This window comes from Cupressus sempervirens, chromosome 7 (genome assembly GCF_028749045.1).
Source record: "Cupressus sempervirens isolate cs-2001-9-10 chromosome 7, ASM2874904v1, whole genome shotgun sequence".
NCBI lineage: Eukaryota > Viridiplantae > Streptophyta > Pinopsida > Cupressales > Cupressaceae > Cupressus > Cupressus sempervirens.
The window spans coordinates 707,120,523-707,135,613 of NC_143124.1; the positions used below are offsets into that span (position 1 = coordinate 707,120,523).

The following is a 15,091-nucleotide window of genomic DNA, read 5'->3' on the forward strand; positions in this document are numbered from 1 at the left end:
AAAATCCCTCAAAGACAGGATACTTAAACAAAGCCAGAAACTGGAAATCCCAGCGGTGATAAACCAGCAATAGTCTAAAATGGAAAATCACAGCAAAATATATAACATTAGCAAACTAAATGGGAAGAACAACCTAAACATATAGTGCAAGATCTACCACAGTATAAACTACAATCAATAGCATTGATCACTTGCTTGAGCATTTGAACATCTCTAAATGGCACAAGTACATCTTCACATGGAAGAAAGCTTTTTCTGTGATCAGGACCAATAGATGAAATAGTCATATTCAGAAGTAATCACAGTAGATATTACTAATTAGTGGAAGCACCGGTTTAATCAGATGAGGAATGGAATAGTTCTAAGTTATCCCAACACTAACTTGTAGTTTCCTCAAATTACTAGTAGAAATCATCATATGACGCAATAAAAATTATTGTTTGTTTTTTATTTTTCAAATGACAGTTAAGACATTAATGTAGCTTCCCTTCCTAAGTTTACCCCAAACTAAATGAATTTTGTATTATTTTATATTTAATTTATTTAATTTATTTTTAAAGCCTGATATATTTATATTATAGAATTAATTTGAAAATTCATTTACAATAGGGGCTCTTGTAAGCCAGATATGACCATGTCCAGATTAAACCTTGAGCAGAAAAAACAAAATATAGCTTTCCAGACTATGTATCTGCAATCTCCAACCTTTGAGTAATAACTATACTGACAGGCTGTTTACTCCTCCATTGCTACTGGTTGCACTTTATTTTCTCCCTGATGTTCTTCTGGTTGGAAGTCCCCAAATTCCTGAATGTTTGGCCTGCGAGAGGTGCTTGCATTATCAGGTGATTCTACTCCATTGCCCACATGTCCTGCTGATATATTGAGGTCTGAGAATAATGGCTGAGAATGAGCTTCTGCAACAGATGGTTGGTCTTCAACACCTTTGTGATCCACCAAGATTAAAAGGGCATTCACCTTTTGATGAATTTTCTGTAATAGTTCTTGCCCAATTGTCCTGCCATGTCTTTCTAGGTCATGTTTTATATAGGAAGCTCCGCAATTCCAGTGCATGTTTTATGTTATCACATACCAACGAGAATGCATGTCCGTTGAGAAGAAAACGACGAGAGAACAAGCCCCCGACATGTGCCTGACCCTTCCAAAGATCATACTTCTGAACAGCAATCAATAACTTGTTTCCTGGAAGGAGCACATTCTTTACAACCTTTTGAGCAATTAACTCTAACATGGATTGACATTAAAACCTGCAATAAATGGTAACCAGGGTTAGCTTTAGAATCTTCATCTTACACATGCCTAGTCATCGCCAAGAGGAGCCTTGTGCATGTATTTTTTTCAGAGTTACCGGAAACTCCACTGTCCCTCCTTGCGCGTTCATATCCCCATATCCAATTTGGAAATGTATCCGATACTGCCCAGATACACATCAAAATATTGTACCCATGTCTGCCTTAAAAAACTTGATTTTCCAACCATGCCAAATACTACGGGATTTTCTTTTTTTAAAGGTTTGACGTAAATCTTCCCAAATTTGATTTCAAAAAAACTTTATTAAGGCAATTTTAAAAAATATGGTTTAAACAAAACTTGAACCAAATGAGAAAGACAAATAAAATGTTTTTTCTATTTCAGCAACCCATTTTTGGGGTTATCTTCTAATGCAACTCTACCATGTTTACACATTGTGAAGTGTCAAATTAACTTATAAATATTTATGTGTCAATATTGTTTTTGAAGTAATGAAAATCTCCTCTAATAACTTAAAACTGTGTTAAATATGTGTATGTGTTATTTATTAATGTTGTGTCCTGCCATATCCATATTGGCTGTCTTAAAAAATGGCCACATTTGTACCCAATACTATATCTGTATTTGTATCTGTATCTGTATCCATGCGACTTTGATATTTTTGAAATAAAATGAAACAATTGCTAATCCTTGATATCTCACACATGCGGTTGCAAAGATTGCGAGGATGGAAAATCTGCCTTGCCGTCATCCTGACCTCTTTGAAATTCTTACATATGATGACATATTGTTTAATGATTGTATTACTTTTGATGATAATTGTGCCTTTCCCAATCTGCCATGTTTTCTAGGATAGGAAACAATTCAATATTAAAATCACCTTCCATAAAATCAATTCATGATTGTCACAGCCAATATTAGCTAGATGGTGTCCCTTACCTAAATGTGTGAGACAAATGGAATTCTTTAAGTGAATCGAGAATTTCCCTAACCTGTTGGAGAACATATTTGAAAGGCCAATGTAACATTTCCTGGTTTTGCAAGCATTGATCACAACTAAGGAGTCCCTAAGTTAAATAACGAAAAATTGCTGATTTAGTACCTAAGTTATTCGGTGTCAAAATATAGATAACCTAAACTACAAAGCGTGATTAACCCCTAAATATGTAAAGAACTCACACTGACTCTACTAGTTCTGCAGATAAATACGTCAAGGTTTTTGGGTTTTTTAAATGATCATGAAATGGAAATTTTGCAAATGTAACGTACAACTCACACCAACTAATAATTTTTGAAAGTTTGCAAAACATTTTATTATCAAATCAATGGTGCAATGATAAGAGGAATTACAATTAATTCTAGAAAGAAACCTGATTTTTACCAAGCAATTCCCAAATCACTGTAGCAGATAAAGGTTTTGTCCATATGCTGCCTTCGACAATTCTCCCAATGTAAGTGCTGTAACAAAAGTAATATCAATGCCCACACAATGGTGTTATATCTAGGCACTATTGATGCGAGTTTTGTATCACTTACATAACATATTAGTAATTGAATATCCGATACAGAGTATCAAACATACAATTCCTCTCTTGAAAAGTTATTGCTCATGGGATATGAGAATAACTCCAATGTTCCTTACACTTGTGGATACTCGCTCAATTTTATCAATGTGATTTGCTAGTAATCACGTAGGCAGCCTTACGCTGTTCATTCAAGGATGACTTGGGTTTTGGTGAGATGGTGATGATTTTGTATCAGTGTCAGATGATGTTGATGGTGACAGTGATGGTGGAGGATGTAGCGCCAGATAATGTTGATTGTGCAAGGAGGAGGCAATAATGGTTCTAATGACTTCTATCTTCCTAACTTTCTCATAATGAAATTCGACTACTCAACTACTCGCTATTCTACTCCTACTCCTATGAATGGAAAGATTAGCAAATGGACGGGGATCGAATCTAATGAAAGCTTACCAGCGGTTCCACCTCGATAGATGCAGTGATTCAAAGGAAAAGAGAACTAGTTTACCACACAAGGCTCCCTAACCAATGGCTAAGATGCTAGTGGCCTAGTTGTCGATCCCTATCAAACATTCACTAACATCACCATACAATTAGCCATCTACTTCTACTCTAACAACATGAAATGAAATCCTACTTTAATTTGAGAGATGAGAAGAACCATGCAATACACCAAAATGATCATGTATATCCACCATTCAAGCCACAACAATGAATAGAGAACAATTTTCATAGTATTTTGGCAACAATTCTCCAACATAACTCCCTCACAAATGAGAGCAAAATGGCCTTATATAGAGGCTGAAATTACAACCGACGGTAGAGATCAAAAGCAAAATTGACGATCCAGATTGAATCTTAGAAACCCTAATTAGGGTTGCCACCCCATCGGCCAATGAAAAGACGCCTCCTCGTCAATGGACCAATGAAAAAAGTGAAAAAGTGGCAACCAATGAGAAGGCACCAAAATGGTGGCCAATCAGAAATAAACACTTGTCCTATCCTAGAAGAAAGAGAAATTGCCACTTGGGGCTTACATCAAATGATCTTCTACTATAAATCTCCCTTTTTCTTTCGTTCTTTTAGCTAAGGCAATGAACCTAGCTAGCCTTTTGTTGACTTCCTCCATGGGAGGACAAGGTGTATGATTTATCTTGAGCTCAACCAATTTCATCATGCTGCTTGTTGTTTGTAGTGTCTTCTCATGGTCCTTCTCATATTCTTTTGCAAATCCGATAAAAGCATTGAGGGAGGAAAGGGTGTTCAAATGTTTCTTCTTGATAGCAACCTTTCCTAACTCATCCAATCTTAATCCAAGTCTTGTCTCATTGATATCCTCTTCTCTGATGTCTTCAAAATCAAGTGCCACCCCAACGTCGCTCATCATGGTTGAAATGGAAGTGTCGACGCCTGGGTTGTGATGTGCAACCGCCTTCTGTATCTTCTTTGCCAAAGGGAATTGTCCTTCCTTTAGTCTATCCTTTACCTGTATCATGTTTACTGTACTGACATTGGTATCGGTTATTCGCCTCATTTTCAAGAAGAAAGTTGTTTTGAGCATCATATTCTCTTTGTCTTTCTTAGTGTTTGTTCCCTTAGGGTTCTTGTTTGCACTAACATCTACCATCTTGTCAACCCATGATGGGATGGTGAAGTGGTGGATGATGAATGCGAGAAGAACCAAGGGAGACAATGTCTAGACAAGAACGAAAGAGAGAAATCCGCTTAAGGACCCCTTTCAACTCTAAATGATTTGAAATTACCTTTACCAATAGGGGGATTGTCCTTCCTTTAGTTTGGTCTTTACCTGTATCATATTTACTGTACCGACATTGGTATCAGTTATTCGCCTCATTTTCGAGAAGAAAGTTGTTTTGGGCATCATATCCTCTTTGTCTTTCTTAGTGTTTGTTCCCTTAGGATTCTTGCTTGCACTACCATCCTCCATCTCGTCGCCCTATTACGGGATGGTAAAGTGGTGGGCAATGAATGCAAGAAGAACCAAGGGAGACAATATCTAGACAAGAATGAAAGAAGGAAGTCAGCTTAAGGACCCCTTTCAACTCTAAATGATTAGAAGTCACCTCTACCAATAGTCGGATCTTTCTTTTGGAATTTAGGATCAGACTTTGAGAATTTCAAATCCCTTGCAAATCAAAATTTCAATCCTTTGGAATTGTCCACCATTTGCCCCAAAAAATCAGAACTTTGATCACAATAATCTCCTCCAAACAAAATCATCCAATCTCTAGGAGAAAATCGCAGCCCCTCTTGAAAATCAGAATTTTGTCTTCCACAAATTTCGGCTCCCACAAAATTCGGCAAGCAAGAAGAGTGCGGATCTACTCTTGCAAAAATCGTCCAAGGAAGAAGAAATCTGCTCCAAGTCAAAATTGCCAAACACCATGAAGAGGAGGATGGAAGAATGAGGAGACAAGGGGGAGGAAACCCCCTCTTATACCCCATTTGCATGCCCTCTTGAGCTGGTTGACTAGGACCCTGGGAGCAAGAAAATATTAATCAGAAGACCAAAACTGGCCCCCAATTAAATGCTTGGCCAAATATTAACTTTTCCAAGATGAAATTTACTTTTTTAAATTGCCAATTAGACCAAAATTGTAAAAAGAAAGTAAATAATGCCTTGGAGATGCTAAATGTTTCCATTTAATGACAATTTAGCAATTAATATATCATTAAAATCAGATTTTGGCTAGCCAAAAGCCATTTTTCAATATTAAATTACCAATTTCATTAAAGGCTTAAAAAAATTTCAAGAGAAATTTAATCCATTTAATGCCAATTTTTGCAATTCAATTCAAATCGATTTTGCCAAGGAATTTTAATTTTTTTAACACAAATAAAATTATTTCTCTAAACTCAAAAATCGATTTTGCAATTTGATTTCATCTTCACAAAAGAAAATTTTTTTTTCACCAAAGAAATTCGAGATTTTCCAAAAAATCCAAATCTAACAAAATTTTACTTTTTGAAAATTATCCAAATTTATACAATTACATCCAAATTTTCAAACAAATCGTTCTAAGTACAAAATTTACAATTTTATCCTACTAAGTGTTGCTTATTGAAATTTTGTCTGGCCTAAAGATGAAATTGGTCGTTCTGGAAAATCAAGTTGAAAGCAGGTGAAAATAGATCTAACCCTTTCCCCTCTAGCTTGAAGTTGTCCATGACTCAAAATTTTCAAAAAAATCAAAATTGTTGGACAATCCAAAAATTTGCCAAGGCAATTAAAAAAAAGGGGGTCCCCAATGTTTTGGGGCGATGGTGTGAAAACTTCACAATAGGCGCCCAGCCAAAATATATCAAGGCCCCCTAATGCAGCCTAATCCCAGTCAAGAAAAACCAATCACAAATGTATAGCAGCGTTTAATAGCTACAGACATAGCCGCCTAGAAAAGTGCATGAAATTGGCATCCAGCTCCTGGCAATTTAGACACCAGACAGTAGTAAATACAAGCGCCTAAAATGCAGTTTATAATTGCCCAAAGTATGTAATTAAACCCATATTCAGCCTTAGGATATTTGGTGCAGTACTGATGCTTCTCAACAACAGAAGTTGGGCATCCAGATTCAATCTTAGCAGGCGCCACAATTACACACCACAATAACATCACCACAAGGATTCCAAACACTATGTTGCAAGAGTATAGACACCTGAATCACAAGTATAATCTTGCAGCCAACAACAGAGACTACCTTTCCCGATATAAATCACTTCAAAGCAAACAAGATGAACGCCAACCAGCAGGAGAGATAGGCGCTCCTAAACAAAGATTATAATCATCACTTCCTCCACAAACAAATTGTCTCTCATAGTAGACACAATTAGAGAAGCTACTTTAATTCAAATTGCAACCAAATCAATACCACTTTACCTCGACAATGGATTGAAGCACAACTTCAATCTTAAAACCCTCAAATCAAAACTATTATGCCTCAGCAATGGAATTGAAAGTACCAAACTCAGAAACACTCACAAGAGACAATAAAACCAAATACACAAATGGATGCCTTACTCTCACAGATGGGCTCATATTTATAACATAAATTGGCACTTAGCTTCTTCACACTTTTCACTTAAGAAGCTTCACCTTCACAATTCCACTTTATAACATTAAATAACTTAAAGTGCCTTTATAATAATGTAACCTCATTAAATAATTAATAAATATGAACCCATTAATTAAATAGCTCACCCAATGTAGATGATGACCAACTGCCAACGCCACCAACTACCCTACCAAATATGGCAACTACTCAAAATAGACTTAATAAAAATAGCTAGTTCACAACTGAAACCCTCAATTCCACCGTCAACTCACGAGGGTCACGATGATGAATTGACCAAACCAACTATAGGTGTTAAGAATATTAACCAAGATAAACCTATAGGTCTGACAGTACAGACCGTACTTCCTCTTAATAGTAATATATCTCTAATGTTGGCATTTAATGATATATATCTCTCCTATAGGTGCCAAATTAGGAAGGGTTATGTCCCTTGAGGGACATACCCTTTAGAAAGGATATATAAGTAGGTTGTAAATGCAAATTATAGGACACGCAGTTACAGCAGTCTGCTCCTATAAGCATTTTATATCCTGCAATTTATATCTGAGATTCTCTATCACAATAAAAGGTTAAATATTCAGTATTGTATCTGCATTATAATAAGCACTAATTTCAACAATATTCATACTACTTAGAAGATCATTCTCAGCATATAAGACTGGATTAAAAGTCTGATTAAGAGATAAGGATTTAGTAGAAACTTTACATGGTATCAGAGCCAGGTTATCGAACCTAGGCTCTGCTAAATTTCAGTAATCAGACTTTGTACACATCAAGCAACAATCTTCTATCTTCCATGGCTTACACAATCAAACCCAAGGACAGGTTTGATGGGAAAGAGCACTTTGAAGCCTGGAAGTTCAGAATCATGATGATTCTTGAAGAGAACAATGTAAAACAATTCATTGATGCAGCATCCAAACAACCCCCAATTGAACCTCACAAATCTATCTCGAGCAGAGGAAATAGAAAAGCTATTCAAATCATCTTGGAGTTAAAAATGATATTGTACCTATGCTTACAAAACATCAAACTGCCTTTGATATGATGAATGCATTACAAAATGCCTATGAAGTAAACAATGCAACCAAGGTTCTTGCACTAAAAAGGCAACTAAATCGCATTCAGATAAAGTAAGGAGAATCAATAAGTTCTTACTTCTTAAGAGTTGCCGATATTAGAGATGAACTATCAAGCATAGGAACCATCATTAGTGACACAGGATTAACACTTATGGCTATAGATGGATTGCCAGATTCATGGGAGACATTCGCACAAGGAATAAGTGTCAGAGATCAGCTCCCGAACTTTAACAGACTCAAGAATGATTGTCTTCAAGAAGAATCCAAAAAACTAAAGAAAGGAGGGAAACCAAAAGTAGAAGATGAAGAACTTCACGTTCTTAATACGAACTCCTATAAAGGCAAGAAGAAGCATTTCAAGAAGAAAAAGGGAAATCAAAAGAATGGAAAGCCCAAGAAAGATCTACCTAAAATAAAGTATTTCAAATGTAAAAAATTTGGACACTATAAATCTAATTGTCCTGAAAATTCCAAACAACAGACAAATTGTACAAATGTCATTAGAGAAGAAGATACTTATGATCCTGAGAACCGTGTTCTGTATTCCTCTCTATCAAATGAAATTTCAAATAAAGTATGGGTAATTGATAGTGGATCTTCTAGACATATAATGGGATACAAAGAAACTCTTGATTCTTTATCAGAGAAGGTTAACGATGAAGTTACCATTGGTGATAACTCAACACACTCTGTTGAAGGAATTGGAAATTGTACTTTGAAACTAAAATCAAGAAATACTCTTCTTCTTAAAGGTGTACTCTATATACCAGGGATTAAAAGAAATCTAATCTCAATTACAACACTTGAAGATGGACACAATGTTGCATTCATGGATGGAAAAGTATTAACTTGGGCTAAGAACTCTTCCATCAAGAAAGCAAAGTTAATTGGTCAAAGAAATGGATATTTGTATGAATTGAATACAGAATCTAGTCGATCCATTCAAGCCCTAGTCCACAAAGCCAAAGATTCAAATGAAATATGGCACAAAAGATTAGGGCATCTAAATTCTAAAACTTTATCAAATATGGAAAAGATGGTTACTGGATTACCCAAATTAAATAAAGACCACCCTAGTATTTGCAAAGGGTGTGCTCTGGGTAAAAGCACCAGAAGTCCCTTTCATGATAGTACTAGGAAAATAAACAATGTAGTAGAATCAATTCATTCAGATTTATGTGGACCTATGTCTATTCCTTCTCTTGGAGGATTCTGGTATTATATCTTGTTCATAGATGACTTCTCTAGAAAAACATGGATTTACTTTTTTAAATGCAAGGAATCAGAAGAAATCCTACAAAGATTTAAAGAATTCAAAGCATTAACTAAAAATTTTTCAGCACATAAAATTAAAGCCCTTAGAACTGATAACGGAGGAGAATATACCTCAGACTTGTTTAAAAGGTTTTGTAAAGAATCAAGGATTAAGAGGGAGTACATTATTCCTTATAACCCAAAGCAAAACAGGGTAGCAGAAAGAAAGAATAGGACAATTATAAAAGCTGCTAGGACTATGATTTTTTACCAAAACCTAGAATATTATCTTTGGGCAGAAGCCTATTGTATTGTTGTATATATTCAAAACAAAAGTCCTCACTCCTATCTTAAAGATAAAACACTTGAAGAAGTATTTACTAAAGTAAAACCCAATATAAGTCATCTTAGAATTTTTGGATGTCCTGTATATATCCATGTTCCAAAAGAAAAGAGAACCAAGTTAGAGCCCTCTGAGAGGAAAGGTATTTTTGTAGGGTATAGTAAAACTTTTAAAGCATATAGGATTTTCATACTTGGACAGAAAACTATTGAACTTAGCAGAGATGTTATCTTTGAAGAAAATCTTGCATTCAAAAGAGCCATAAGTTCTGATGGACCTTCTCCTTTATCTAGTTTTGAAAGAAATAGTGAATTTAGGTCCCAGAGGGAGAACTTAAAAGAAATCGAAGATGAAATTCAAAATATGAGCCTTGCAGAAAATTCAAAGAAAAGACCACTTTGGGCCATTAAAACAATTGAAGCAGCTCAAGACTTTGTTGCACCTTCTAGAACAGTCAGAGAAAGCAAAAGACCTAAAAGATTCTCTGGTTATACAGCTAACATAAGTGATTTATCCAAAACAGAGCCAACCAATCCCTCTGATGCTATTAAACATATAGCTTGGAAAGAAGCTATGATAGAAGAATACCAATCTATCATGAAAAATGATGTTTGGGAAATTGTTCCAAGACCTAAAGGAAAATCTGTTGTTTCTTCCAAGTGGATAGTTAAAATAAAGCGTGCTGCTGAAAAATACATCAGATATTTTAAAGAAATTTGGAATGTGGAATTGCAAACCTATGTCTTCTCCAATGGAGACTAATCCACATAAACTTAAGGAAGCAGCTGCAAAATCACCATCCATAGATTCTACTCTCTACAAACAGATGATTGGGTCTCTTATGTACTTACACATTATAAGATACTTATAAGGCACTCTTAATCTCGGACTCAAATATGAGAAAGTTGCTTTAGAATTACATGGATTCACTGATTCAGATTGGGGTGGAAGTGTTAAAGGCAGAAAAAGTACTTCAGGATGTTGTTTCAGTTTGGGATCAGCAATGATATCTTGGATATGTAGAAAGCAGTCTTCAGTAGCGCAGAGTTCCACAGAAGCCGAATACATTGCAGCAGCGATGGCCTCCCAAGAAGCAGTATGGTTGAGGAAGTTACTTGTGGGATTATTTGGGCAAGCCATGAATCCCACGATTATTCATTGTGATAATCAGAGTTTCATCAAGCTCTCAGTGAATCCAGTTTTCCATGACAGGTCCAAGCATATTGAAATTCCTTGCCATTATGTAAGAGATATGGTAGACAGGAATTCTGTAAAATTGGAATACATTTGCACTGCAAATCAAGTAGCAGACATACTCACCAAACCTCTATCTAGAGTGAAGATAGAACACTTTAGGAGGAGACTTGGTATGGTTGAGTTGTAATCCATTTGTACTCTCTTGATTATTAATAAAAATAATTTTATTTTGTCAGGCTATTGACTGTTATGGGCTCCACCATTTGTATTCATTATTTTAAGAGGTGATGATCTCTGAAAATAATGAACACTTGTATGAAACATTATGAGAGGTGACAATCTCTTAGATAATGTGCTAAACAGTAGAGTTCTACTATAAGATCTAGATGACTTCAAGATCATATTGTGATGTTGACATTGCTATGTTCATGGGTCACAAATTGGATAAAGGAAGAATCTTAGTATTCTCCGAGTTTATCCTGTATTCTGGTAGATCTTAAAACTCAGGATCATGTTGTGATATGGAAATACCAATTTCTATGAAATCATAACTTGGATAAATGAAGAGATTACTCTTCATATTTATCTTGTATAATATCACTTGTGGTAGTGATTTGTCATGACTTTGTATCATGTGTTCTATGATACCACATACTAAAAAGAGACAGACAGATATAGAGTATTAATTGTTGCTTATTCATCTGTATTGGTGTTGCTAGATATAATATCTCTCTGTAGGATTATCAGGTTAAGAGGGAGTGTTAAGAATATTAACCAAGATAAACCTACAGGTCTGACAGTACAAACCGTACTTCCTCTTAATAGTAATATATCTCTAATGTTGGCATTTAATGATATATATATATATATCTCTCCTATAGGTGCCAAGTTAGGAGGGACATACCCTTTAGAAAGGATATATAAGTAGGTTGTAAATGCAGATTATAGGACACACAGTTACAGCAGTCTGCTCCTAGCATTTTATATCCTGCAATTTATATCCGAGATTCTCTATCACAATAAAAGGTTAAATATTCAGTATTGTATCTGCATTATAATAAGCACTAATTTCATCAATATTCATAATACTTAGAAGATCATTCTCAGCATATAAGACTGGATTAAAAGTCTGATTAAGAGATAAGGATTTAGCAGAACCTTTACAATAGGGACCTATTAAAAATGGGGACATTACAAAATAACACAAGCATTACAAGCTTAAAGACAGCAATAAGCAAGAAAGGACAAGTTATACACTAACAACATGCTGGGTGGGATGCCACACGGTAAGAATCCATGTGTAGCATTTTTAATTCTCAGACCACTGAAATTCAGAAAAAAAAAATTAAGAATATTCCTAGATTAATAAAATTGCAGTCCCCTCTAGAGCAAGATGACGTTAGAATAGGACAGTTGGAACAAATGGCCCTAACTTCCCCCACTTGCTCTCCTTCCATGCACTCTTCCTCATCTATGCAATTGCTCTATCCAATGCCCTAGATGCATGGGTTCCTCACACATTTCAGATTTATACAAGGCTTTGGTCAAGGTTTGATGGCACGGCTACTTCAATGGAGATTCCACGTTCAGATCCCACGGCCTCCTTTGGCAAGGCTTCTTGTTTGTGGCTCCTAGAAACTGTGGTGAATTCTGCAGCATTTCAGACTAACCCCGACCTAGCCAATGCAATGACAAATCTTTCTAAATAAGAAACAGTCAACAGGAATTTTAAGGAAGGGTTGAGTTTGGGCACCTAGGCTGGTGAAGACGGTTACGAGGGTTCCTCTAGTGCACTAGTCTCTCACAACTCCGGCAATGCCACTTAGCCATGTCCTCCCCTTCCTGTTTGCCCCTAATCCACAACCCCTAAAGTATGCTTGGATAATTTTGCTATGGATCGAGAGGTTTTTTTGCAAGACCGTGCCCTCATATGCCTATTCAAAATGATTTGGCCAAAATCATGTGATCCACACTCATGGGTTTTTGAGAAATGGAAAGAATTCGTGGAGGGGGAATTTTGGATTTACCCCTGCACCAAGGGTTTTTTTAGCTTGGAATTTGACTCTCAAGAGGACAAGGAACTAGTGTTAGAGAACGACCCTTGTATCTTTCAAGGCAATTTTCTCTGGATGAAACCTCAGTTCCCCACTTATAATCCACATACATAAATCTTAACTACAGCATATTTTTGGATGCACTTGCCATTTCTTCCATTACAATTTTGTGAACTCAACTACCTACATGCCAATGAGAATGGCTTAAAGAAGAATCATTGTACTTCCAAGGAAATTATCAGAATTCTACTAGTGCTTGAATATCTATTGAGATGGATTTATCTAACAACCAACTTATAGAGATATTGTTGAACGTGAGAAATAGGAGCAAGAGGCAACCTGTTGACTATGAGAATATCGCCTTCAAATGGTAGATGTTTCAAAAAAAACCACTTCACTTCCCATAGCCAAAAACTAGAAGTTATGAGGATTCGGCATCTTCTAGCAAACCGTACTGATGGGATAAGGTGGGGCCTTGGCACAAAAACACTCCTCTCAAGTTTTGAATCAACTTCCTCTCCTGAGGATACTAAGGTTTGTGCCCCTCCTCCATCTAGAGCTTGTCATTTGGCTTCGTCTGCCCTCTGCCCTGAGCATGGCCTCTGGTGAACTCCCAAATCTTGCAGAAGACTCCCACCCTATTGAATTTTGCAGCCCTCTAGGTCCACTAAAAAAGAAAGGAACAAAAGTTGGGACCTACCATCCAAAAGATGAAGGATGGACAAAAGTAAAGAGGACGAAATATAATCCTCAGCATCAAATGACTTTGATGACCTCCAAGAAGAGAAAAATGTTTTAGCTAGATCATTCCAGTTCAGCCATATAGAGGCTAGAAGGGAAAATTTTGGTGGTGGCAAGCAATTTCACTTGCCTATAGCTTAGCATAGGCTTTGTCACTATAAGTCACAGCAATAACTTTTTAGATTTGGACCAAAATGACCCATTTTATGTGGGTATCCCTTGTCGAGGATCTTTTGAATGCGCCCCTATTAAAGAGTTGATGCAATTCTTGCTTTTATTATTATTTTATTAAATGGGAGTGGACCTCATGTCCACAATATCCTATAGATCAAAAATAGTGCAGTTCCCCAATTTATTAAATAAATTGCAATAAAATAAAATAAAACCCATTTTGAATAATACAATACCTCATAATTTTGATTCTCAATCTTGGGTGCAATAGCATTCAGCACTTTAGAACTAGATGATATTGTATTAATAAATGCTATGTACTGCCCATAAAGATTTATTTCAAACAAACATATAGATTGAAAACTAGAAGTAAAACATAAAAAGATTGAAATAACCTAAACATAAGAACTATGAAATAAGCATGCAAGGATTGCACATAAGTTAAAAGACAATGATTATAATACAAAGCTTACAAAAAATTCAGATAATACTTAGCAAAAGACAATGACTCAGTGAACATCAATATCAACAAAAAATAGGCATGAACTTTATATTGAAAAATTAAGTGCAAAATGGCTCTCGTTTATAAGGTGTACAAAACATTGCATGAAAATAAACAAAAGAAACTAGCGCACCCTAAATCTAGCTTCTGTTTTAATGATTTAGAATAACTGAGAGGGGTGGGCGGGCGAGGGGGTGAACCAGTTATCCTCAAGTCCAGATGTACCAATTCAACTTTTAATAACTTCAAACAAGTTATTCAATCTCAAAAACCCACTCCGTCTATATAGCATATCATTGCCAATTTAACATTTCATACAATTTCTTAACTCTCTGTCTCTTTATGTGCCAACTGCTAGTAAATAAACTACTATAAAATATAGCATGCATAACAATAACACCCATGTAACAACTAGTTTTCCCGGGACTTATTTAACAACTAACTTACTCATAGGAAAACAGTTATCACTTCATTTTCATAGGAAGACAGTTGAATCAGTTTCGTTCATATGAAAGAGATTAATAGTTAAAATCAAATAAACAAAATTTCTTAACTAAGGAATTAAAATATCATCAAATGAATTTACTGTAGAAATTGAAATCCACATACCATGGAATTTGAAACGATAAATCATTGTAAGAATGCTTCTGCAATCACCCAGATTAGTCCACAAATACCACTACAACAAAAATCATACAACGACTATCATTCAATACTGCTATATCAAAATCAAATGACGAATACTATTAAATACTACATAAAATTAGGGCATCACAAACCACTATATTAATTAGGGCACCGATTACCATTGAATCACTTAGGGCTTCGGATACCACTGTATCACTTAGGGCTTCAGTCTC

At 35.7% G+C, this 15,091-nt stretch overlaps 1 protein-coding gene across 1 annotated transcript in view; it reads right to left on the reverse strand.

Moving 5' to 3' along the window:
* Window positions 1–15,091, reverse strand: part of LOC149549177 (protein RETICULATA-RELATED 5, chloroplastic-like) — a 97,826-nt gene that overhangs the window by 26,152 nt on the left and 56,583 nt on the right. The window lies entirely within an intron of this gene.